At 41.8% G+C, this 26939-nt stretch overlaps 1 protein-coding gene across 2 annotated transcripts in view; it reads right to left on the reverse strand.

Moving 5' to 3' along the window:
* TRIM2 (tripartite motif containing 2) overlaps positions 1 to 26446 on the reverse strand; it is an 87137-nt gene extending 60691 nt beyond the window's left edge. Inside the window, exon 1 of one of the 2 annotated variants that reach the window (XM_060246633.1) lies at positions 26333 to 26446. The gene's annotated coding sequence lies outside the window, so the exon portion shown is untranslated. Of the gene's footprint in view, positions 1 to 9442; positions 9651 to 26332 lie in introns of those variants that run through there. The other variant, XM_060246632.1, reaches the window with a different exon arrangement.
* Between the last annotated feature and the right edge of the window lie 493 nt (positions 26447 to 26939).

The following is a 26939-nucleotide window of genomic DNA, read 5'->3' on the forward strand; positions in this document are numbered from 1 at the left end:
CTCTGGGGAAAATCTGGAAGTGATGTCATGCCGCTCTTGGATCAGTCACACTCTCTCAGCCTAATCTACCTCACAGGGTTGTTGTAAGGGTAAAATATAGATGGGGATACTGGTGTTTACTGCCTGAGCTCCTTAGGGAAAAAATGAGATTGAAATATACTACATAAATATATAAATAATGCCTTCAGTGAAGATGGATGATAATCATGCATGCACGAACTTAATTTACAGGATTGCCAGGTCTCCATAGAATCTTTGCCCTTGATGTTGCCAGCATGGTGACATCACTTCTGACACACACTGGAAGTGACATCACCAATAACACAGCCAGGTCCTTCCTCCTGCTCCAGCTGATGGGCAATGGGGGGTGGTGCCTGTGGGAAATCCCCCACCTCCAATGTGGGGACTGGCAACCCTATAAGTTACTTTACAAAGCTGAATAGTGAGTATATCTATAACAAGTACACTTTTGTTAAGTCTTGATTATTCTTAACACACCAGCACCTGGAAGTTAATTTACAGCTGCTGGAAGTTCATCTTCATACAGATTCCTCTACATATCCTGAATAGCAACAAGGAGCAGTGAACAGGTCAAGATAAAAGGAAAGGCAGAGGAATTCCTTCCTGGCTGCTGACTCATCCCTGACAAGGAAAAATAATCTGGAAACTGGGGCAGATGTTTTCTTATATCCTGTCAGCTTTTATATCTTTCTGAATTTTGTCTTGGATAGCTGCAAGTTGTTAAGCAGCAGATGCCAGAGAAAAATCCAAAAGGTCACTCACAGTCTGATTTTAAATGCAAATAGCTCAAATGAAAAAAAATGCCTCTTATTGTTTAGCGAGAAGAGCATTAACAGCTGTACTTTATGCACAGCAGAGCCTGATGGCAGAGATGTTGCCCTTTTGACCCCCATATTGGCAACAGCTTCAATGAATGGATGGGAATAATTTTCCTCCCACCATGTCGTCTTGTAGGCCTTAACTGAAGCCTCTGATGCAGCTGTGGAAATGCAAGGGCCAGGCCAGGTGCTCAGCTTCCCTCCCTCCTACCGCTATCTTGGCATGAAAACTTGCTTGGGATAAGGCTCATCAGTGGAGCTTCAGCCCTTAGCCACACCGGGTGTCTTTTGGTCATGATGCTGCCCATCTAAGACAGATAATTGAGAGATTCACAGAAAAGGAGAATAAACCAAAAACAATATAATGAACAAATAACTACAAATGTCTTCTATTATATTTGTATGTATGAATATACTTATATTCATATTATTCTAAGTCAAAAATTCAAAATTCAACCAAGAGACCAATTGCTATCCAAATTTCCTCAATTAAAGGGCTTGTGTTGAAAAGATTAGTTCCAATTTATCAACTTTCAATGCACAGAGCTTGGGGCATCCTTTCAGCAATCTAAGCTCTGTGCATTAAAAATTGATAAACTGGATTATTGGTTGAATTTTGAATTTTTACTTACTAAGAATAATATGAACATAAGTATTGATTGAACATTGTTCAATATTGAATAAAAATAATAGAATATATTTGTATTAATTTGTTCACGGCATTGTTTTTTGTTTATGCAACAGACAGTCTGGCCTTTTCAGTAATCTAGTTTCAAAATGTATTTCTCCCAGTTAAAAGGAAAGGACACCTTGCACTATTTACACCATACATCAGGGATGGCCAAATGTGCTTAATGTAAGAGCCACATAGACTAAATGTCAGATGTTTGAGAGCCCTAAGACATGAATGTCAGATGTTGGAGGGGGGGACAGAGGGAGGGAAGAGAAAGAAAGCAACTTTAACTTGAAATGCATTCTCCAAGCTGCCAGCTGGCTTGGCAAAGTGATACAAAGAGAGAAATGCTGTCTCCAAGTTAGCTGAATGGGCAGTGGGGGCTTTGAGTCACACAATGTGTGTGAAAGAGCCAAATGTGGCTCCCAAGCCGCAGTTTGCTCTATAAAATGCACAGCTTCATGAGCTACTACTGTATACTGGAGATCAGCCTCTGTAAAACACAGAAGAGAGTGCTTCTGCCAGAAGAGCCATAATCGATTTTAAACAAGAGTGAAAGCTAAAGGCAAAGCATTAAGGCTAGATCCTCACAGCTGCTGCCTTTATTCTAGACAAACACAGCCAGGAGGCGTGCAGGAAGCATCCTTAAAAGAGACAAGACTTTTTACTCTAGGATACCTCAAACAGAAAGCTAGCAATGGGGAGAGTGCCTAACTTTTGAACTGTACCTTTAATTCTGCTTTTTTGATTTCTAGTTGGCTCTACAACACAAATCCAATTTCAGTGTTTATTGAATGATTCATCCTGTTGACTCACACTGTGTAATAGACCTGGAGTCTCAGTTAAAAAGGCAGACTGCAAATAGTGTAACTAAAATAATATGTTTTAATTGCAAGCAATTACTAGGTGATTTCCCCCCCCCCCCACTTCCAGTCATGAAATGCTTCTCAACTCGTCATTTCAATTCATTAAACCTTGATTAAAGGGTCACTTTCCTCTGTCCAGCTGGCATTCTGTTTGCCAGCTGGGAGCACTGGTAGGTTTGAAATATTTGGGGAAACAGAAACTACCCTCCTCCCCTGGCCATGTCTTGCTGCTGCCCTTAGCCATGAGGCCTGTACTTCAATTGTGCCAAGGAGATGATTTGCTGAATGCCCCAAGACCAAACTACCCAGGAGGATGGAGTGTCATAACTGGAACTCCGAAAATGCGATTTGGCCCTAAGCATCGAGGGAGGGGGCAGGATCTCTATTAGAGCTACAGAACTAGGAAAGAGGAGTGTAATTTTCCCTGTTCCATTTACCTAATTAGCCCCCTCCCCATGGGGAAAAAGGGAAACACCCTGTTGTATCTGTCTTCTCCCTACCATCTTCTCCCTGCCACCAGGAGCTTGAAGATGCCATTTCTAATCAGGAAAATTGCCCTGGGGGTGGAGGGAGAAGTCTACCGCCTTCCTGATCCAAATCAGGCTATCAGGATAAATTTTAGAGCCAAATTATGTGTTCTAATCAAAGAACTCCAGTGTTATTTAGCTCAGGGTGGTTCTGTTTGCCAAAAACTTGTTAAAGCAAGGGGCTTTGGAGATTTTTCAGAGTAACATGCTAGGGAGAGGGATGTTCCTTTAGCAGCTTTTTCAGGTGATACCTGCATTACTTCTTTCATTTTCCATCTATGAAATTAGAATGAGGTGGATCCCACAGAACTTTTCCATCAGAGCTGCCATCAACATGGGCAAAAAATGTCCTGCTTTTTTAATGGGACATTATTTACCATGCAATTTCTACATTTGAAGTCTCTGCTAAAGGGATGCAATAGTTGGTAACCTTAATTTCCATCTGCAGAGCTTGACTCTCTTATTTCCTCTTCTTGCAGCTGTAGCCCAAAATGCCCCTTGAAAAGCTGCATTTAGTGAAGGGAGGCACCCTGGACTGCAGCAGAAGCGCAAGGTAAGGAAGTCATGCTTCACTGGCAGAAATCCTTCTGCCCATGGAAGGGCTCTGCCAGATCCAGCCCCCAGCTTATATTGCTGTAAATGCAGGTCACATTTCAAATGAAAATAACACATTAATAACATTCCCACTCCAGACATTTAAAAATAGAATTTTAAAATAAAACTAACCAGCTGCTGCCTCTAGTGAGTTCTGAAACAACCCTTATCAGATTCTTTTTTTCTAGTTCAGCCTCTATTCTCATCAGTATAAATATTTAAATACTACTCTGAGTAGCAGCAGTAACAGAAGCTTTCAGTGACCAAGAGAATGGTCCAGTTCCTTTGTTGTAGCTGAACAGGTCTTGCCTTGGAGGACAGATCACCTGGAAAGAACTAAACAAGGGTGTTGAACTCATTTGTTATGAGGGCTGGATCTGACATAAATGAGACCTTGTTGGGCTGGGCCATGTCAGGCCGGACCATGTGTGCACCTATTTAAGATTAGGCAGCAGAAATATAAATTTTATAAAGGACACAGACAAACATAATTAAAGATTATTTTTTTAAAAACTTAAAATAAAACATGCTTAAAACATTAGCACTCATTGGTCTTAAAGGTGCTTTCTTTCAATCTCTTCTATGGGATCCAGTGAACTGAGCAAAGGAAGCTCTGGCTCTTTCCTTCCTTCCCCAGGTGACTAGGAGGGGGAGGAGCCTCAGCTAATAGAAGGAAGAGAGGCTTGGCTTAGTAGCTCTGCTTTGCAATTGAGAGAGCCTGGCAAATCAAGCTCTTCCTCCTTCCTTCATCCCCAAGGGAGGAGCCTCAGCCAATGGAGAAATGGCTTTGCTCTGTAGCTCCTGTGCACTTGAGAAAGCCTGGCAAAGCAAGCTGTTATGCAGAAGGAAGCAAGGGAGAGGGAGAAGGAAGCAGACAAGAGCTCAGGGGCCTAATAGGAACCCTCCAGAGGTCTGATTTGGCCCCTGGGCTGGATGTTTGACACGCTTGATCTACAAACTCTACTGAAATGTTCAAAAAATAGACAGTAAATAAAGGAATAAAACATCTGTTCCTTTCACATACATTGAAATCAGCTGCCCTTTATAGATGACCAATGGCTACAGCTTTTCCCTTGATAAAAGTAGCAACAGTGCCAAAAAACCAGCATTTTCAACAAGATCATTTAGTTCTTTCTTTCATGATTCACTATTCTTCCAGCTTCTTACATGAATGTCATTCTTAAATGTGTATCATAAAGGAGGAACATTTAAAATTCTATCTCTCAGCTTACCACTTTAAAAAAGCAAAAAAATGTAATTCAGCATCTGGAAATTCAAAAGATGACATTGGGGTAGGCAGGTGCCTTCCTCCTGCCAGTGGAGAGATTTGAGGGGGTATTCTGGGGGTGGGCAGGGATATCAGCAATGCACTGAAATCACTTCCGGAAGTGGCATCATAATGCTGATGATGTCAGGACTGATGTTCTACTTTTGGGGCAAAACTCCAAGGTAAAAACAACTACAAACCATAGAGTTTTGCCTCCAAAGTAGAGCACTGTCACCAGTGTCATGCAGGGATGTCTGTTTGGGGGTGGGGTTTCCCTGTCAGCCAGCTGGCTGGCGGCAGGCCAAAGCCCACAAAAGTGGGGGATCCCCCTCACCCACCAGGGAACTGATGAGCCTAAATGACATCCTGCTATAGAAGGGCAGAGCTACTGAATGCCAAATTGCAGAGCTGCTGTGAAAAGCAGAGAACCTCTTCCTGGCCAAAAAGATGGCAACCTTTGCAAGAGCCTGCTTTCTTCATGGCTTGCCCTGATACCTTGCAGATTTTGGAGTATCCCATTCAGAAGGATTTTGCAATAAAACTGGCAAGAAGGCAATATAATGAAGTTGTCACAGTTGTTTGTCACATAACTTGCAACAAGGGGGAAGCAATCTAACACCTGAATATCATCTTTGGCTGATTCCACCTGGGGATTTCCCCTATACAGAAAGCAGAAAACCCTCCCATTGAAAAGGAATATCCCATAGAATCATGCCAATTCCAAGCACAACTCTTAGCAATTAGCAGGGCTTTCCCCCTTTAATGTGGAGAAAAATAAAAACTGCTAGAGTGGCTGCCACTATGCTACTAAAAACACACCTGTCACTACTAGGACAAGGGGGCAGAGAGCTAAGTTCCACTTTGAAAATAACACAGGGCTGCATGTTGCTGCCTGACATTCTCCCTTCCACCACTTAGTCCATTAATGGATTTTCTCCCCTTTCCCTTACGAGCCATGCTGTCACTCAGCAAGAAAAGGGAAAATGTGACAAGGGGTGTGTTTGTCAGCGTGGTGTAGTGATTAGTGTCAGACTAGAAACTAGTTGACCCAAGTTCAAATCCCCGCTTCGACATGGAAGCTCACTAGGTGATGCTGGGCCAGTCCTTCACTCTCAGCCTAGCATATCTTGCAGGGCTGTTGTTGAAAGGATAAAATGGAGGACAAAAAGCTGTAAGATGCTTTGAGTCTACTGGGGTGAAAAGAGAAGCATAAATATCCAAATGCATAAATACATATTTCCAGGCTGTGAGCAGTACCACCATGACCATCTTTGCACCTGTGCTTTTGTGCAGGCTCAGCAGGGGAGGTATGGCATTTTTTTGAAGGGGGGTGGCAGTGGCAGGATCAAATGGAGAAGGACGGAGGAGGGGAGGTAGATGCTGCTCGTAAGTGGACTCGAAACCCAATGCGTGTCTTCTGAGTTAACTCTGGATTGCTTCGACCCGCTCAGCTTGGAGGAAGTTGACAGAATTCTTGGCACTGCACGATCCACAACTTGTGATCTGGACCCATGCCCCTCCTGGCTAATTAAGGCCTGCCAGGAGGAATTAAGATATCCTATACGGGATATTATAAATCGATCCCTTTCAGAAGGCGTTTTTCCAACACCCCTGAAAGAGGCATTGGTCCGCCCTCTCCTGAAAAAACCGTCATCAGACCCGGCCGAATTGGCACACTACCGGCCAGTCTCAAACTTGCCCTTTTTGGGCAAAATTATCGAGAGGGCTGTGGCGGTGCAGTTACAGGAATTTCTGGAGGACGCTTCCGTCCTAGACCCATGCCAGTCCGGCTTCCGCCCGGGCCATGGGACGGAAACAGTCCTGGTCGCCCTCATGGATGACCTCCGACGACAACTGGATCGAGGCGGCTCGGCGGTATTGCTGTTGCTAGACCTATCGGCTGCGTTCGATATGGTCGACCATCAGCTGCTGACCCGCCGCCTCGCCGACGCAGGAATTCGGGGGCTAGCCTTACAGTGGCTCTCCTCCTTTCTTGATGGTCGGGGACAAAGGGTGGCAATTGGGGGGGAGCTGTCTCAGAGATACCCACTTCATTGTGGTGTGCCTCAGGGGGCAGTTCTCTCCCCGATGTTGTTTAACATCTTTATGCGCCCCCTTGCCCAGATTGCACGGAGGTATGGGCTGGGTTGTCATCAATACGCAGATGACACCCAGCTCTATCTATTGATGGACGGCCGGGCTGGCGATGTCCCTACAAATTTGGACCGGGCATTACAAGCCGTGGCTGACTGGCTCAGGCTGAGCGGGCTGAAGTTGAATCCGGCGAAGACTGAGGTCCTTTGCGTGGGCCGCGGCGGACCGGGAGGGGAGATCACTTTACCGGCCTTTGACGGTGCGCCACTGGTACCAGTGCGCAAAGTCAAGAGCCTGGGAGTGCTACTGGAATCCTCTTTATCAATGGAGGCCCAGGTAGCCGCCACTGCTAGATCCGCCTTCTTTCACCTTAAGAGGGCGAGGCAGTTGGCTCCCTTCTTGGAGCGCACCGACCTAGCAACTGTGATCCACGCAACGGTCACTTCGAGATTGGACTACTGCAATGCCCTCTACATGGGGCTGCCCCTATACCGAACACGGAGACTTCAGGTAGTCCAGAGCGCGGCGGCCAGGCTACTGGAGGGACTACCACGGTGGGAACCTGCGCGGCCTGGGCTGCGGGATCTGCATTGGCTGCCGGTTGTCTACCGTGTTCGCTATAAGGTGCTGGTCATCACCTTTAAAGCCCTATATGGCCGAGGACCTGCCTACCTAAAGGACCGCCTCTCCCCATATGTGCCCCAGAGAGCGCTGAGATCCGGTTCTCAGAACTTACTAACAATCCCTGGGCCAAGAGAAGCTAGGTTGAAGGCTACCAGGGAGCAGGCCTTCTCGGTGATAGCCCCTCGTTGGTGGAACGACCTTCCTGAGATGGTGCGAGCCCTGCGGGACCTGAACCAGTTCCGCAGGGCTTGCAAAACATTTCTTTTCCAGCTGGCTTTTGAGATAGAACTTGATTAATCCAACGAATGGACATCTAGCCATCTTGCGTACACTATGATACAGTATTTTAGCACCATTTTATATATTTTAACTATTTTAAATAATTTATTTGTGACTGATATATTTAAAACTGTTTATCTTGTTTTATGTGAATCATGGGATCCCCATGTCTGTTAGCCGCCCTGAGCCCGCCTGGCGGGGAGGGCGGGATATAAAAATAAAATATTATTATTATTATTATTATTATTATTATTTTACTCCTGCATGGCTTGCTGCCATGCCAGGGCTACATTTTCCACCCCAGTCCCAAAGCAACCTTTCTCTATTTGGAAGAGCCATGAAAAACAACCAGAAGTAGGGTTGCCAAGTCTGTGTTAGAAAATACCTGGAAACTTTGGGGGTGGATCCAGGAGAGGATGGGGTTTGGGGAGGGGTTTGAAGAGGGGAGGGGCCCCAGCATGGTACAAAGTCATAGAGTCTACCCTTCAAAGCAGTCATTTTCTCCAGGGGGGTTGATCTCCATCAGCTGGAGATCAGTTGTAAAAGTGGGAGACCTCCAGACCCCACCTGGAGGCTGGCAACCCTAACTAGAAGGTAGTGTCTAAGTGTTTCATATCAATTTCTGGTTAATGCTGATATGGCTTGACTAGAACCAGGGAGACCCAGGTTTAAATGCCTGCATGCCGCGAAATTTACCAGCTCATTATGGCACATCAGAAGAAATTGTCTCTGATGCATGAAAGCTCAGGCTGGAATAAATATAATTACTCTTTCAGGTGCCACTGGACTTCTGCCCCTTAAAGACAATCACTGTATTTTAACCTAACCTACCTTACAAGTTTTTTGTCAGGATAAAATGAGAGGAGGGCAAATTGAGAAATAAAAACCATACACTAAATAAGTCACTAAATCTTGTTAGTGTCTATAAAATTTTTGTTTATATCAATTAACTTTACATTGTGTCTAAAAGCCAGAATTTGCACAGCAAATGTATAGAAATTTTCAAAAATTTCTTAAGGCTCCAGAAAGCTGTGAAGTTTTAAACCTCAATCTACCACGTCATGAAAACTGCAAATGCTTAGCATTACAGGCAAAGGGGTATTCTTATTCTGCTGACAATGGTTGCTTTACTGTTACTCTAAATTTGGAACTTCAGCATTTTTCAAAGCATTGATTTTTTTATAGCATATCATCTCAGAGATGTCTACAGTTTTCTAAAGGATAGTTTATGTCCTACAACACACCCACCTCCATTCCCCCATGCGCACCCTTTGATGTACGACAGAGTGCTCATACATTTTAAATTTCCTAAAGCACTTGATGCCAATTAACTCAGGACTCTTCTTTTAAGATTTAGACCTTTCCAGTAGTTTTTAGTCCCTTTAGTCCTACCCTGCTGGCTTCTTTCTATCTCTGTGTTTATTATCCTCTGGGATGATCTCACCCATTTAAGGTATGAATAGAGAAATCTCCAGGAGCATGTCTCTGCATACAAAGTAGCTGTTCTTTCAGGGGGTATGCCTTCCTTCCTACAGGGAGGAGGATGTTTAGCCTTCCTTCAGTTCTCTTACTCATAAACTTCTCACCACCTCTGCTAGAGGAGGATTCTTGTATAACCCCAGAATAAATTTTAAAACAAACAAACCTTGCCCCGATGGCACAGTTAGAAGCTTACTTACAGGCCCTCCATCATGCCCTTCCAGGGACTGAAACCCAGCGTCTCTGAGGAGAAGCGGCTGCTCCCTGCAGCAATCAGACAATTGGTTCCATTATAACTGAGTTAAAGGGTGGCTTACAAAAACACAAACAGCTTGTCAGCACAACTGAAGAGGCGGGACTACCGTATCAGGGGACGACAGCAGCCAATGACCAGCCTCTTTAGCGTCTGTTTGGTTAAGATATTGTGTTTCATTCTTAAGAGGCGAGTGGGGGAGTGAGAAGAGGCTGTAGCTTCAGAGGAAGAGGACAAAGAATAGAGGGATGGATAAATCAATAAGTTACTGCAGGAAAAAGGCATTTTTGCTAGGTGTACAAAATGAAAACCCTCAGGAGAAATGTAATACTCAGCCTGGACTTGTTTTTGTGTTAAAATAAAAAGCAGGTGTTTGCAGCCAAACTATCTTTTGGAGAGGATCACTTACACTCTTAAATCCTTGAAAAGTCTTTCCATGCTCAAAGATAAGAGTAATTGTTCTCAATGTGGGGTCAAAATATTTTATGTGAATGAAGAAAGGATGCAACTTTATTGCAGATAAGACATGTATACCACATTTTTAAAAAGTTTGTGTGTGTATGTCAGTGTGTGTGGTTGCATGCCTGGAAGTCATGGTAACCTACCCTGACCCCTACCAGGGCCTGGACATTTTTCAGAGAGGTAGCTTGATACACCTGCCTCTGCATCCCAGCCCTGATATTCCTGTGGGGTGGGGGGGGGGTAGTTTATTCCTTTTAACGAGCCAGCATGGGGTAGTGGTAACTGTGTCAGACTAAGATCTGAGGACTCAAGGTTTGAATCCCCACTTACCACAGAATCTTTTGCCAGTCACACACTCTCAGCCTCACCTACCTCAAAGGGTTGTTTTGGGGATAAAATGAAGGGGAATAAAATGATATAAACTGCTTTAAGCTGACATTGGGGAGAAAACCATCATAATGAAGCAATAATAAAAGCTGTGTTGCAAACAAATTCAGGAGGTATAGATTGTTATGGGATACAGATGCTGTATTTTTGGCATGTTGCTTGCTTCTGAAAGCCACAAGGTTGCTCACATGGGGGTGGGGTGTATTTCCATTTTTATGCTAGATTTCCAGATAACAGAAGTTGTCCTATGAAGACGTGTAATCAATAGGTTTGTTGATTCCATTGAAAAGTTGAATATGATTTCAGTAAAATCTAGCCCATGTTTCTGACATGCTTTTCTCCATCCCCACCCTGTCACATGGAAGAATCATCTGTGCATCTTTAATCTTAGCCAGCTACAGTACAGAGACACAGCAGGGTATCAGGATACAGAAGTCTTGCCAGGATGGAGTGGATCCCTTTGCCCAACAGCCAGCACCATGCCTGCTTTGATGCTAACATGTATCCGTGACTTAACCTGACTCTTCCGGGAATGTAAACTGGTAATCTATTGCCTCTGACTTATATGGTATTAAGGGGATTATGGCATTAGTCTAAGTGAAAGTATAATTTTGTGGCAGAAGCACAGATGTGAGAGTCATTTGATTAAAAGTCTATACAGTCATGATACATTTTGTTGGTTTGCTGCATACTTCAGGAAGCACATTTACACAAGAGCAATAGTACCTACTTCTAAGTAAATAGGCAATTTGTCTACATCTAAAAATATTGGGGTATTTCTTACCATGTAGCTGCATCATGCTCTAAAGACATGCTGTCAAAATGCACAAGACTACAATTAGTAGGAACACAAATGAAAAGGTAGTCTTCCAGGACTAGCTATCAATTCATTGATCAAGTCCTATGCTTTCAAGTTCATTCTTTTTCTGACCAATGAAAGATCCGATGCGGAATCTGGAAGGATTCAGGGTTTAGAGAATTTAAAACATATGGTTCTTTATGTGTGGTTTAATCAAAACAAGGATTTAAAAGAAAGCCGTATTCTGTCTACGCTGCTACATAAGGATATATTTCTCCTCAGTCTAAGCATGCATACTGTAATGTTTAAATCACTAGGCAGAGTCAGGATTCAAAGCCATCCCAAAACCACTGATAATTTAGGATGTGATCTTATGTATGCTTAGTTCAGAAGCAGCATGCCCCTTTTAAATGTTTCACATTAAAACACTGGCAGCTAGTTTGTATTTGATGGATAAATAGAATCAAAGGAGAAGTTTAGTTTTCCTTGGGCCATTATATTGATATTTATTTGGCCTGATTAGTGTTCAAAGCTCAGAAGGCAAGCTTTAGATTAACAAAGGAGGAATAGTTAAGGAAAAACCCTTAAAAACAAAAACAAAAAACACCCCTCTCTCATTTGTACTAGGGTCAGACTGGATGTTAAAACGGCCAGGAGTAAACTTACTTCAGTGGCCTTTGTGCTTCTGGACGCTCAGCTTAGACTAGGCTTCACAAATCTCCCGCCTGGTCAGGGGACCCCCGATTTGGAGCCTCCTCCCCCCGCTCGGCAAAAATCCAGAAAGCGGGGGGGAATGGCGGCCCTTCCCACGCAGCCTAGATCCCAGCAGCTTCTCCTCTCCCCTTCCCACCGATCCCTGATGCTTCTCCTCCTCCCTTCCCTTCCCTTCCCACCTCGGATCGCAGCAGCTTCTCCTTGCCCCTCCCCTTCCTACCCAGCTCCATCGCAGCAGCCGGAGCTTTCCCAGGCTGCTTCCTGCCCCACCCCAAAGGACCATGTGCCTTTTTACCTCCGGAGGTGGTGAAAGGCTTCAGCTTTCTGTGTCTGTGTCTTTGTTGCTGTGAAGAAGCTGGATGGTGAGTAGAGAGCCAATCCCCTACATCAGATTTGCGAGAGGGGGTGTGTGTGGAGGAGAGGGAAACGTCTTCATTATTCCCTATGTGGAATATTTCTCATAGGGTATAATGGGGAATTGATCTGGAGGTTTTGAGGGCTCTGGGGGAGCTATTTTTTGAGGTAGAGGCACCAAATTTTCAGTATAGTATCTAGTGCCTCTCCCCAAAATACCCTCCAAGTTTCAAAACGATTGGACCAGGGGGTCCAGTTCTATGAGCCCCAAAAGAAGCTGCCCCTATCCTTCATTATTTCCTATGGAAGAAAGACATTTAAAAAGGTGTGCTGCTCCTTTAAATGTGATGACCAGAACTCCCTTGGAGTTCAATTATGCTTGTCACACCCTTGTTCCTGGCTCCGCCCCCAATGTCTCCTGGCTCCACCCCCAAAGTCCCCAGATATTTCTTGAATTGGACTTGGCAACCCTAGCTTAGACCTAAAGGGCTATGATGACAACAACAGGTAAAAGTTTATCTGTTCTTCCTTCTGCCACCACTTGGCTCTGAACTGATTGGCCCCAAGCTCAGACTGTCGTAGAGTTGAGGGGGGGGGGGCGGCGGCTAAGAAGGCAAGGTGTATAATCCATACAGTCCACTCTCCAAAGAGCTATTTTTATTACAATGTAATATATTGTTATGGTATGTTATCATTTGTCATTAAATTTTAATACACATATATATACACATACACCACATTTTCTCCACCCCACCCTTCCCCCTTAACAAACATCTCCATATTACTATTTAATTTAGTTTTTTATAAGGTAATAAACTCTATTAAAGAATCTTTCTCTAAAAAGCCCAAAGGTTATAATTATAATCAATCTTCATGGTATTTCTTCTTAGTTGTTAGCAAGTAAACGAAAAAGTTATAATCCAGTAATTCTATTTTTTTAAACTGTAATCTATATATAGTTTCTTTAAAGATTAACCATTGTCAAAGATCACCAAATGTCCTTTAACATTCCATTGTTTTTCAATATATTTTTGAAACTTTCCCCACTTGCTTTTAAACTTCTCTAGATCTCGTTCTTTTAAGATTCTTGTAAGTTTGTCCATTTCACTCCAATGCATGACCTTTAAAGTCCATTCCCACTTTTCTGGTATTTTGTCTTGCTTCCACATTTGCGCATATAATGTCCATGCAGCTGAAAGCATATCCCAAATTATTGTTCTATCTTGCTTTTGAAATTTTTCCATTTGTAATCCCAAAAAAAAGATATCTGGTGCCTTCTTAATATTATATCCCAAAACTTTCAAAACCTCTTGCTGAATCATTTGCCAAAATTGTTTCGCCTTTTTGCAAGTCCACCACATATGGTAGAAAGATCCTTCATGACATTTACATTTCCAACATCTATCCGACACCTGATTGTTCATTTTTGCCAATTTCTTAGGTGTCATGTACCACCTATATAACATTTTGAAGCAATTTTCTTTTATGTTATAACATGTAGATATTTTCATAGAGTTCTTCCATAAGTATTCCCATGACTCCATCTGTATTTACTTATTTATATTTATTGCCCATTTTATCATTTGTGATTTAACTACTTCATCTTCTGTAGACCATTTCAATAATAGTTTATATGTTTTTGAAATCAGCTTTTCGTTTTCTCCAAACAGCATTCTCTCCAGTTCTGTTTGTTCTTGTCTTATTGCATAGTTCTTAATATCCTGTTCAAGCAAACTCTTTATTTGTTGCAATTGAAACCAATTATATTTATATTGTATTTCTTCACCCGATTTTAATTCCACCTTTCTTCCTTGATTTTGTAAAAGTTCTTTATATGTTAACCACTTCTCTTCTTTAATATCTGAATACAATTTTATTCCTTCTGTTGGAACAATCCAAAGCGGTTTCCTTTCATCACCATATCTTTTATATTTTGACCAAATATTTAACAGATTACTTCTGATATAGTGATGTGAGAAGAAACCGTCCATCTTATTTTCCCATAGTACATGTAAGCATGCCATCCAAAGACATTTCCATGTCCTTCTAATGCTAATAACTTTCTGTTTGATAATGTCATCCATTCCTTAATCCACACCAGGCACACTGCATCATGATACAACTTTAAATTAGGCAGTTGAAATCCGCCTCTTTCTTTCGCATCCATCAAAATTTTCATTTTATTTCTTGTTTTTTTCCAGCCCATACAAATTCTGAAAGTTTCCTTTGCCATCTATTAAATTGTTTATTGTCTTTCACTATTGGAATTGTTTGAAACAGGAACATAATTCTCGGTAAAACGTTCATCTTAATTGCAGAAATTCTGCCCAGCATAGACAGATTTAATTTGTTCCATTTTGTCATATCTCCATCTATCTTGCACCAGAGTTTCCCATAATTGTTTTTATACAGATCAATATTTTTCATTGTTATTTTTACACCTAAGTATTTTACTTTTGAGGTAATTTCACACTCTTTTAATCTCTGTAGTTCTTCCTGTTTACTCTTTAACATATTTTTACACAAAATTTTTGATTTTTCTTTATTAATATAAATGCCTGCCATTTATCCATATTCTTGTATCTTACAAAGCGACAATGGTGTTACATGAGTGGGATTTTCATTTATAAACATCACGTCGTCAAAGAGCTATTTTTTTTCAAGGGAACTGATATCTGCCATTTGGAAATTAGTTGTAATTTCTGTAGGTTTCCAGGCCCCACTGGCTACTCTAAACTTATAGTGTGGGAAAAGGCAGTAGGAACACCTACATGCATTGTCATGGTACCAGCCAAGTAGAGTTGCCAGCCTCCAAGTGACATTAAGTGAATGTTTCTTGAAGCGAACTAGGAAATTGACCATACTGGATAGAAGCTATTACAAGCATACTGAATACAAGTGACTGTTAGCATCAGCGTTTAAACTGTATACAACTTTCTGTAAGGTATGGTTCCACCCCGCTCTTGATATTTTCCTAAGGTGTTATGCTGAATGTGTTATGTATGGTTTATTGTTCTTATCTTTATGTACAGCTCATAGAAGCAAATGTGAAATGTGGGATCAAGTACTACCGCGTCATATATCAATCTTTGTACCTTGCTGTACAGAAGAAATTTTTGGAGGAGCACGGATCTCCATGGACAACTCTACCATTGAAATTACTGCCTGCACCTACCTGTTAAGAAATTTCGGACATTAACTTGTTTCTAAGTGACTTTGGGTGTGGGTTTAGAAGTTCCTTATGCACTATTCTTGTAGTATTTATTGTTTGAAATAATCCTTTAGTGTTTATTGAAGTAAATTTTTTATTATATTCTTTTGGAGGCTGGTTTTCATGGAGGTTCTTGCAACCTTTTTTGCTGCCCCACCTGGGGATTGGCAGCCCTGTTTCCAATACCAACCTGGCAATCCTACAGCCAAGGCTTAGTCAAGCAGCCCCTTGCTTCTCCTAGTTGCCAGTGCCCTCAAGGGCAGAGGGCCACCAACCAAAAACTCTCTGTAAATTGAGGCAAGTTCACCCCCATCTGTTCTGTGGGAAACAACTACACAAAACTTCAATGGGTTCTTTTATTTACACCATTCTTATAGGATGCTTTTTCATTGCTTTCTCTCACATTGTTCCGGGAGAGAATCTGTATCACTGTACTCTAGAGAGGTAAGGTGTATAAATATCTCACCAACAAAGCTTGAAAAAGCCCTCAAGGTAGATTACAATACATAAAAACATTACAGGTTGTATACTTTAGATGCTACAGTAGTGGAAGCAGATCTTCCCTCCCCTTCCCCTTTTCCCAGCAGCTGCCTTCGTGACCTCTGAAGAAGCAATGCTGTGGGTTAGGGAACCTTGCAGCAGAAAAAGCAAATGGGTTGGGGGACTGAAGCAAGGAGAGGAATCAGGCAAGGTCACCTCTCCTCCCTCTCCTGTCCTGATTAACAGAATTCTACACATTAAAATAAAAAGGACAAATTAAAATATCAATCCACTATAACCATAAAATGTCCTCAGAAAACTATAATAAGATTTATATAATGTTATTTTCATGTTTGTCAAATTAATGACCTTTGCTCATTTCCAAAACTCAGCAAGCTTATCAGTCTTCACTGGGAAGGTTTTACATAACACTTGTGGGTGTAGATAGCTATGGAGATCCACATAAAATCCAAAAGCAAAAGTTTCATAATACCTTTTATTAGTGCCAGCTAAAACATCAGGGTGCACATTCTGCAGAACTCTCCATCAGACTAAATGCTAAAAAGTAAACATGGATGAAAAAGATTTGTTCCCCAAGATATAATGAAATGGCCTGGAGCTTCTTGAAGCATACCTAGACAACTATCAATTCTATATTCTATTTTATGAGGGTATCTACAAGCACTAAAGCTGTCTAAGAAAGTTTTTAATGTTGTAATAAAAAGTGGCTATTTTGCAATGAAAAGAAAGAAAACAGGGCAAGGAGTTTTACAAGAAGTTTTTATGTTGCAATTTTAAAAGTCCGATAGTTAATTGGGTAAGTAGCAACTGAAAATATATAAATGAGGCAAACAGTTAAGAATATTTGAAAATGACAGTGGTATTTGTTCAACATTTTAATAGAATCCCTGGATAGTTTTTTTTTTTAAATAAACACTAAAATGTCTTCCTAGAATTTCCTGTCATGTATTTTAGTATAATCAGCCATTACTATTGTTCTAATATTCTAGACCACAGAAAATAATTTGAACTAACTGTATTGTTTAAGGTAGGTATGTATAAGTTATGGGCTAAGAAGCAATTATGTAGTGGTAGCCCCTTCCCAAATGAAAGAAAGTTCCATCAAGTTCTCTTTTTAGAATTGTTTTCATTTATACTGAGAGATGGCTGCTGGTTTACTTTTATTTAGCAGTGATCAAAACACAGTGTTTTGGATTCTGGGGAGAAATTAGGGACAGGACTGTGGGTTTTGCTGCATCTTGCTTCCGGCAGATGCTAATTCTTGGAGTCATGGGTCCTCCATGGGCTATCATTCTATCATGGAATGGAGGCTCTAGCATCAGGAAATATATGTGGAATGTGTGTGTTTTTGTACACACTGGTGATGTATTATGTGCCATGTCATTATGTGACAGGCTATAACTATGGTTTGTATTCTGTCTGTGAGGGGGTGTTCCATATATTAATGGTTCCATCTTTGATGGAAAGTATGCAATATCTATGGGGGGGGAAGTGAACATGCTGAGTGGAGGAAAAGAGACTCCAGTGTCTACTTCTTTGTGAAAAAGCCAGTGCTTGACTTGGCTAATGGCCAGCAATTGTTAACCACTACAATGAAATCTTTCAGCATATATTTTGCAAAATGTCATCTGGAGTTTCTGGTACCATTCATGTGCCATTTGTGTTTGTTATCAAGTTCTGCTCAGTGCTTGTTTGATACACAGCAATCAAAATCACCAGATAGTCTTGCCTGTATATTTTCCATATACAGAAAGCAAAAACAATGCCAGTCTGCCCCATACACCCCCCCACAACCCCAATCCAGCACAACCTTTTCCTTCCTGAAATAATGGGTTTGGACCACAGAATTATAGAAGCTCTATGAGATACATTGTTTAGAGGGCAAAGTGGTACTACAGCCTCTCCTCTCATTCCTTCCATCACCCGTACGCATGTTTAGTGCTCTAGAAATTAAACTTGTGAGATTAAAGGAAAATCCAGATTAGAACAGAACCCATTTTTCCAATGGCACGGAGTGTGAGGAGCTTAATATAATCTGCATATCCTGAAGATGCTCCTGCCCTGCAATCATCCAATCTAACGCTAACGTTGTGTTCCACAGAGTAGGATGTGAATGTGGGGGCATGCATCCTCTTTGCCCTTGACAATCCTCTTGAATAGCAAAACTAGTGACTGTTTAATAGGGGGCCCAATGCATTCATTCACTCAAGGCCTGTAATTCCCTTAAAGAGATCTCAGTTGATTATTCACATAAGTTTAGAAAATTCTGCATACCCTTTTACCTAAACAGACTTTTTTGAGGATGCTCAGCAGGAATCACTAGAGGCATTATTTCCTCTGTAAAACAGAATACTGAATGGCACTTCTAAGATGGCAGTTGCCAACTGTAGTTTATCTGAGTGCTTACATTAAAATAGGGCCCCTTCAAAGATTTTCTTCTGGGTTTAAACTAATTTCTAGTTCCTGGAAATAATATGATTGATTAATCTGACTAATTATTGCAACACTGCTCAAATGTTTTCTTCCCTGTCAAACATCCAAAGATTATACCCAGGTGAGCCAACAGTTTTACCAGTCCAATAATATTTTTAAACACCAGATGACAGTTCCATACTCAGCCTTCAAGACTGCCACCTCAGTTATGGATGGTATTTTTCATCATTGTCTCATCTATTTAGTTCCAGAGAGGTAGCCATATACTATCACATAAATAGGTGGTATGAAGGCTAGGCAGCCATGCCTGATCTAATACAATGGGGCTTTCCAACTGCACTTTCCATGCTTCTAAATGACACTATCCAAGAAGCTTGGAAGGGGGTGAAGCTTGTGTGTTTTCTGGAAAAAATAGTATTTTAAAACAAAGGTATATTCAGGAGCAAAAAGAAGAAAACAAAATAATGTTCCATCTGCAAAAGCATGTCTTTAAGGAAATCACTCAGCTATGCCAAAACCACACCAATTAAACCATAACTGGAAGGAAAACTTTCTCCAGTAGAACACAGCACTTGAGCCCGAAAGATTCTACAAACCCTAATGAGGTTACCATATACCTCTAAAATTACATAGCTGCATAGATAATTCCCCCCCACACACACACACACAAACATTGCTTCATTCAATGAAACACACTATTTTTAGCCTTCGGACACCCATCTTTTTTCTTCGGACAAGAGCATCAGAGGTGGATTAATTGTGACTGGCAAAACCATTTAGGGATGTGAAAACTAAATTCATCTTTTCCCCATGATCCTGTGATAAATTAGGCCCTGACAAATCTGCTATTTCTGGTTTGTTTGGTTTTTAATTCTGAGATTTGATCATAGATCCCTTGACCTTTTTTCCTAGCTAAGCCTTAAATATCAAAACTCTTAGTGACAACAGATGTTTCCAGAGCTGTTAAAGGCAACGATTAGTTCCCAGATCTCATGGATCTCAATGAGTAACCAGTTCCAAAAACTTAGGTGCTGCTACCAAGACTCCATGCTCAGGACCAGCCCTCAGTCTGAAACGTGCATGAGAATGAAAGAACTATGTACAAAGTATGAGACTCTTTTGTATGCAAATACAGGAAAATCCAGAATTGCTCAGGGCAAATGGATATAATAGCGGCTGCTTGACACAACATTAGCATCAGGCCCATAGTCACGGGGGACCCGGGGGGGGCACAGCCCCTCCATTGAACCCCCCTTTGACTAGTGTGGCCCCTTCTGGCAGCCCCCAAACTCCCTGCCACTTTTGCGGCCCCCACTCTCCTCCAAGCGGCACCTCCCCCTCCCTTCTTCTCATTCTATGAAGTGCCGGCTCCTCTGCCGGCCTTCCAGCGCTCTCCAGAGCTTTAGCACTGGGGCCGCGGTGAAAGGAAGCACCAGCAAGCCCTGCAAAAGCACCCGTCGCCTCTGCTGCTTCCTCCCTACTTCCTTCCCACACAATTCAGAGAGGGAAGTAGGGAGGAAGTAGCAGAGGCGCCAGGCGCTTTTGCAGGGCTTGCTGGTGCTTCCTTTCACCATGGCCCCAGTGCTAAAGCTCCGGAGAGTGCTGGAAGGCTGGCAGAGGAGTGGGGGAAGAGGCCTGGAAAGAGCCCCAGGAGGAGCTGGTGCTTTGCAGGGTGAGAAGGGAGGGGAGGGGCCTTGCAGAGGGGGCAGGGGCCACCAGAGAAGCGGCAGCAGAGAGAGTGGGGGCCGCAAGAGCAGGGGGGCCCTCCATCTGAAATTTTATTCTGTGGCCCCCCCCCCCCCATTGAAAATTTTCTGGTAGGCCTGGTTAGCATTAACCTGAGATGGCTTTTAAAAGGGTTCAACAAATGCATGGAGGATAGCTCCTTGATGACTATCTGCTATGATGGCTAAGTGGAACCTCCATGTTCAGGGACATGAATACCAGTGATGGTGGGAGGCAACAAAAGGGCCTCTATACCTCACCAAGGCATCTAGTTAACCACTGTGGGAAACAAGAAGAACTGGGTTAACCATTTGTCTGCTACAGCTTTGCTGCTTTTATGATTTCAAGCAGCTCTTCTGGATGACTGAGATGAAATGCAGAACAGGCTGTTTTTCCTTCAAAAAAAAAATCAGACACAACCCCCTTTAAACATGGGTTACTGCTTCCTGAGAGAAATCAGATGGGTGCAAGTTTTTCTGCTACTCCATACAATATTGCTGAATAAACCCCAAGAATTTTAAGGTTCCCAGACAAGGAATCCAAACTGATAATCTGGCAAACACTGACACTAATTTACCAGGGAAGTGTATCCAAGTGGTTTTTCTATTTAATAGAAGGCTTGAATACCTGGCATGGCATAAACATAAACATGGCATGGCACTAAAGACATCCAAGTTTGATTCTACAAAGACAGCTGTGCAAAAATTAGCTATTTTAAAAACGGCATGCTAAAAGTTTCTTTAGCACAGTTTGTTGTGTGATCACAGGTCTGGAGATGAGCCACTGGACATAATAAACTAGAGACACTTATTTATTTTCTGTGCCCAAAGTACCAAGGTCAGCATAAACTGAACTGCCACCAGCATCTCAGTAATTACATTGTAAACAATTGCTTTTCCCCCCATCAATAATCATTGATTCCTAAGTACCAAATTTCATGGCTGATGAGGCGCAGGCAGGAGTGATCACAATTAGCCTTACATGCAGAAGCCATGTTACATGCCACATTCTGCTGCTTTATGATTGCCTTTTAATCATTTTAATTTTATTAATGGACTAAGAAAAATACATTTCTGCACCTCATCAAACTGCAGTGACAGTTTGTAGTTTATGTAAATGATGGTGGAGAGGTTTACTGGCCATGTCACTATGCAAAGAAACAGTAGTTGGAAATTTAAGACAACAAAACTGCTTCAGACCAAGTGATGATTTGTACACATCAGCAGAATGTTGATTGCAATACAAGCAAATTGCATCTATCTTGCATCATGAGCAGTTAAGGTTAATCCATATTGGGCACTTATTGATTTCACTCCTTAACCAGGTTTAAGCCTCATTGCTTGGGTTTTTGCAACCTGTCAGGAAGCCCTTGGTCCTGAACATCCATGTCTCCCCAAAATGGGAAGCTTACATGCTTGCTATCTGACAAATCTTAAATATTTTATTAGGTATATTTAATTTGTCAGCCACTTTGGTAGTCCTTGTGAGGAAAGAAGGGCACGGTATAAATTTTGTAAAACAAATACAAATTAATATATCCAGACTAAATTGGCAGTTTCCCCCTTTCCTGCTGCAGATCCCTCCCCCCCATCCCCAGGAAACAGCATTTTGTGGAGATCAGGATGCTGCGGTGCAAGAAGGGAGGCAGGAACTTTCTCTGCTGCTGAGGGAAAATTAAGTCTGGATCCATAGTAGATGATACCCAATGGCATTTTTCAGTTGAATACTGGACATCCAGTTTTGTGTGACACTGATCTTTTTCAAAGGTGTTCATAGAGACAGCCTCCATCCCACCCATATTCGACCATCCTCTGGTCTAGGGTACTAAAGCCAAAGGAGTACCAACTAACTCCGTGCCTCCCAACCCACAGAAACTGCCAATTTAGTCTGGATATATTAATTTGTATTTGTTTTACAAAATTTATACCATGCCCTTCTTTCCTCACAAGGACTACCAAAGTGGCTGACAAATTAAATATACATAATAAAATCTTTAAGATTTGTCAGACAGCAAGCATGTAAGCTTCCCATTTTGGGGAGACATAGCTGTTCAGGACCAAGGGCTTCCTGACTGGTTGCCCGTAAAAGGAAGAATTCTGATACAAATTAACTCTCCCACAGAAAATAAAAATGTATCCTTTCACTAAATTGTATTACAGAAGGACAGCAGGTTAGAAAACAAGCAATAGTAAAGCAAAGCGGCCGATTTGGCATCATTTTCAGCTTCTCCACCTGCCACATTCCAGACCATCCTTTTTGTGAGCAAAAGTCAGTGAGTGTTCACAAAACTTCCCATCAGTGTTCAGATCTGCTGTGCCAGCAGGCTTTTGTGTAAACAATTTCACCAGAACAAGGTTGTCTCTTGAGTGGGCATCCTGACCTCAAGCACATATGCTGATATCTGTTATCAAAAATGCAGGCAGAGTTCAAGTTGAATCAGTCTGTCCCAGTTCAAAATGGAATGTAAAAAGGCTTGGAAAACATGGCTATAGAGCTGCCAACTCTGGCTTGGGAAATTCTTGAAGAGTTGGTGTGGAATCTGGGGACAGACTTCAGGGGGGTATAATGCCATAGAATCCACCTTCCAAAGCAGCTATTTCCTCCAGGGGAACTTATCTGTCATGTGGAGATGACTTGTAATTCCAGGAGATCTCCAGGCCCCACCTAGGGGTTGGCAACGCTAAATGGCTGCCACAGGGGGACTGTTATACATTTATCTCTAAGAAAGGGCAGGGTACTCTGGCATCTAAAGAAGAAATCTACAATAAGGTATTATCTAAGAGGCCACCACTTAACTTCCTATAGGCTTCGACATTCCATTCTTGAATGTGTGTGCTGGCAGCACACTTCCAGAAATTGATGGGTGAAAAACCTGGAGGTGGTGGTTGTATTTTTGTTGTAAGGGTTGATATTTCTCTTGGGTCACTGTCTTGGAATCACTCCTGGATTCACTGCTGGTTCTGGATAGTGACAGGTATGGTCCAAAGGCCTTTGGGTTGTTCATCAGCTGCCACCTTTTCTAGGCAGGAGATATCTGGCCACAATGACTCATACATAAGTCCCATCTAGAATGCACTACTGCACTATGTACAGCAATCATTAGTCTCAATGAAACAATGAAGCGGGTCATGCGGTGCCATCTCATGCACATCTGCTCAGTTTTACTACATTCAGTGGGAATTTCAGATACATGTGTAGAGGACTGCAGCCATAGTCACAATTATTTGAAGCATCTGAAGATCCATCTTTCATGCACACTAGCCTGCCTGAGCTTTGATCCAGGCATAGGTCTTTTCTGTAGCAGCTGATCTTAGCCAAAATATTGGCCAGGACCTATGGAAAGGCTTTTTCAGTCACTGTCCCTGACTATGGGCCTCTCTCTCACATCCAAAACTAAAACACACAGGCTTCCTACTAAGGGTACATACTCACATTTAATACATAAAAGACTAGAAGTGATTCACACCAAGATATCAGGAATTCTGATATAGCTTTTTCTTTCCACAAAGGAAAAATATATGAAAGATAATACATTATATATGAAAGATAAAAAAAAATCCATGCAGCTAGTATGAATCTTTCTAGCAAAATGCAAAGCTGATTTTCTCAACTCTTAACACAGGATTTTCTCTGCCTACTTTTCCACTTAGTTCTCTATTGATGAAAAATAATATACCTAACCCAGACAAGCATAGAAAACAGGTGTATTCTGTCCTCTACATGGTGGAGAGGATGCAGCATGAGTTATGCAAGCAAAGGAGCATGCACACAATGTGACAGATACTAATTTAGAGCCCACTGGGATTAGATCACAAAAAATGTAAACATTGTGGTTTTCCCTGTAGTTTAGACTACAACATAAGCCCTTAGAACAGCAGTGAGTTTCTCCACTCACCCCCATTTTTCCTGTGATCCCTGTAGCTAGCCTTTATCAACACTCCTAGTAGTCATTCTTCCCTCTATTACATTATTTAGGCTCCTTTGTCTGCATGAATATTCCAACAAACTCAAAGAATGTGACAGAAAGTCAAGCACTCTTTTGGAGATGCAGTATTAAACCCATTTAATACATCATTTCATGCATAAGCACACATGCCTATTTAGACTTCAGGATTTCACTGCTTAGGTTTTGCTGCACATATGTGTCTCACACCAAACTTTATTTACGCTTTGCCAGTATCAGTTTGCAGCCAGAGCTCAGTGATGAAGCTTATTTGAATACCAAAGGACAAGCGTGGAAGAAATCAACTAGTAACAGAATATATCTGCATATGTATACTATTGAGTAACCACACCCAATCCATGTTCATTAGAAATATGGGCTAAATTTCCATGCTGAGAGGAGGTTGCTTGAAAAACAAATGCCCTATTTTTTAATTAACTACTGGCCAATGGATTGCAGATATGAAATAATATAAATATAAAATAATATGAAGCTGACTGAAAGGAATGTATCTATTAATGCAGCCACAGTTTTCGAATCTGCTATTCAGGATCCAAGAAAGAAAAATCCTGTATGGAATTCTGAAATGTCTCAGTTTTAAGCCCTCTTCCATAAACTTCATGAAGGAACAGTCAAAACTACATTTAATAAAATTACAAGACAGCCTTCTGAATTATTCCCACACACAATATTTCTAAATTTCTATTAATCTTGCTTAATATTGGATTAGATTTCCCAATTTCTTTCTCCTTCACTACATTTAGTGCCTGAGGGCATCATCGTCTCAGCAGTTAAGGCTGTTGCCAAGTCAGACTGGAGAAATCAAATTCTGATCCACTGTCATGAGAGAACCATTTTCACAGAAGGTCAAACAGGGTGTGGCTGCATGATAAAAGAAGGGCAGCAGAGGATCCTGCCCAAGCACGCATTGATGCAGAGGCTGCAGCATTTCTTTATAGCAAAACCAGGGATATATTTATTGTTCTGTTTTCTGTAGCAGAACACAGTCTCAAACCTAGCATGCTACAGATATGTGCTGTCTTCTTCCACATGGATTCCTAGCTCCATTCTCAAACAGTGATAGCCATTTTTACTATAATGTCTGAAAAACAATAATCAAGCCATTAGTTGGAAGCTAGTAACCACATATGCCCAGTTCAGAGATCACAGCAGAAGACGGTAATTGCAGTCTGAAAATGAAGAGAATCTGCACATGAATCCAGGCAGAAGGTAGTGCACACACCCTTGGCACATGCCTGATGATCCCAAGCATGGTTCAGAAGATCCTCTGAAATGAAAGCCTGTTCACTTCAAGCTCCCTTCCTTTTAATAATAAGCACATGAAAGTACTGCAGTGATAACATCACTACACAGCTGGGAAGTCAGATGCAGTGTCTGAACCCACAGTAAATAACACATCCTGTGAAACAAACAAACAGGACATGACAACTCAAACAAAACTGGAAATGGCAGGCGATTTTCATGCCATTATCAGAGAAGAGAACAGAAAGGACCAGTGATGCCAATTGTTCCCCCCTCAGCGTTTGATTTCATCTGTAATAAGATGGTGCATCTACCCATTGTAATCTCACCCCACTAGTGTAGACATACAGAAGACCACAAACCCCGAATAACTATCAGGTACAGCCTTTATAACTTGAGTGGGGGTGAGAGAATAATCTTTCTGGCTAAGAAGTGTTGAGAGAAATTTGCCAGCTCCAGTGTTTCTCAAGGACCATCATTCCTCATTTACTCTCCTCCCAGGCAGAAATCTAAACACTGGAAAAGGCTTGATGAGAAACAGCCACGGCTCACCATTCTGTGGTCATGGTTGCCCCCCCCCCCTTCCAATAAGGGTTTAAAGAATCTCATAATGACTGTTTGCTTCAGGTTTTCCCAACCAGATGGGGCAGAATTACTCAGTCACAATTCTGGCATTTTTTGTAGCTAGGGATTGCTCATCATCAACAACAAATTTCACTTTGTTTTAAGAAATAAATAGTTCCTCCTTAAATCTAGCCATTAAAAAAACAACCCTCTCTAAATGGCTTGAGGCTGATTTCTCTTCGTGAAACAGCATCATCTACTCACTTCAAAACACAACTACGTGTTCCATCAGAGGACCAAAACCTGTTTCGTTTAATTGCTTGCATTGAAAATCAGTTCAATATTGCAAATTCAGAGTCCTCTTCGATTGGCTTTCATCACATTCGTCTTTCAACATGAAATTCCAAAGTTAAAACAAAAAAACCCACCCAACCTTAATTGGTAATCTGAAAGTAGAAAACAAGTAGCAAACAATACTTACATCTGCAATCGTTTGTGATATTTGCGCACTGATCCAGCGATTAGTGATTACAACGGAGGGAAAGAACCTTTGAATTGGCTTTCAAGCCCCGAAGCAGCGAAAAGGAGGCTGTGCGCTAAAAGCGACTCAGGATTTTCTATATATGCTCTCAGCTCCACTTGTTTCCCATGTGCATGCCCAGCTGCCAGATTTAATAACCACGTCAGGTTTTTCTCCCCCCATACAGAGGAAATGGGGTGACAGGAGAAGATGAAATAGCCAGCACGTTAATCTGCAGTTCTGCCAGCACTAAGCTTTCAGTGGACGTCACAGAATATCCCCCCTTGAACTAGAAAATAAACCAGTGCTGTTTTGTTGCAATGAAAGGGTTTTGCTAATATAATCTTGCAAGCATTGCTTAACACAGAATCACACACAAACACAAACATGCCTATTTTAGGAACTGAGCTTTAACTCACGGAAACTTATGGCATGGAAATTTTAGTTGGTCTGGCCTCCAGTTTTGTTCTATTACGACATACAAACGGCTAACCAACTGAAATGGATGTGCTTATGTTGGTTTTTGTATTTAATAATACATTTATCTGAAGGATTTCGGCACCCCTCT

This window comes from Heteronotia binoei, chromosome 9 (assembly GCF_032191835.1).
Source record: "Heteronotia binoei isolate CCM8104 ecotype False Entrance Well chromosome 9, APGP_CSIRO_Hbin_v1, whole genome shotgun sequence".
Classification (NCBI taxonomy): Eukaryota; Metazoa; Chordata; class Lepidosauria; order Squamata; family Gekkonidae; genus Heteronotia; species Heteronotia binoei.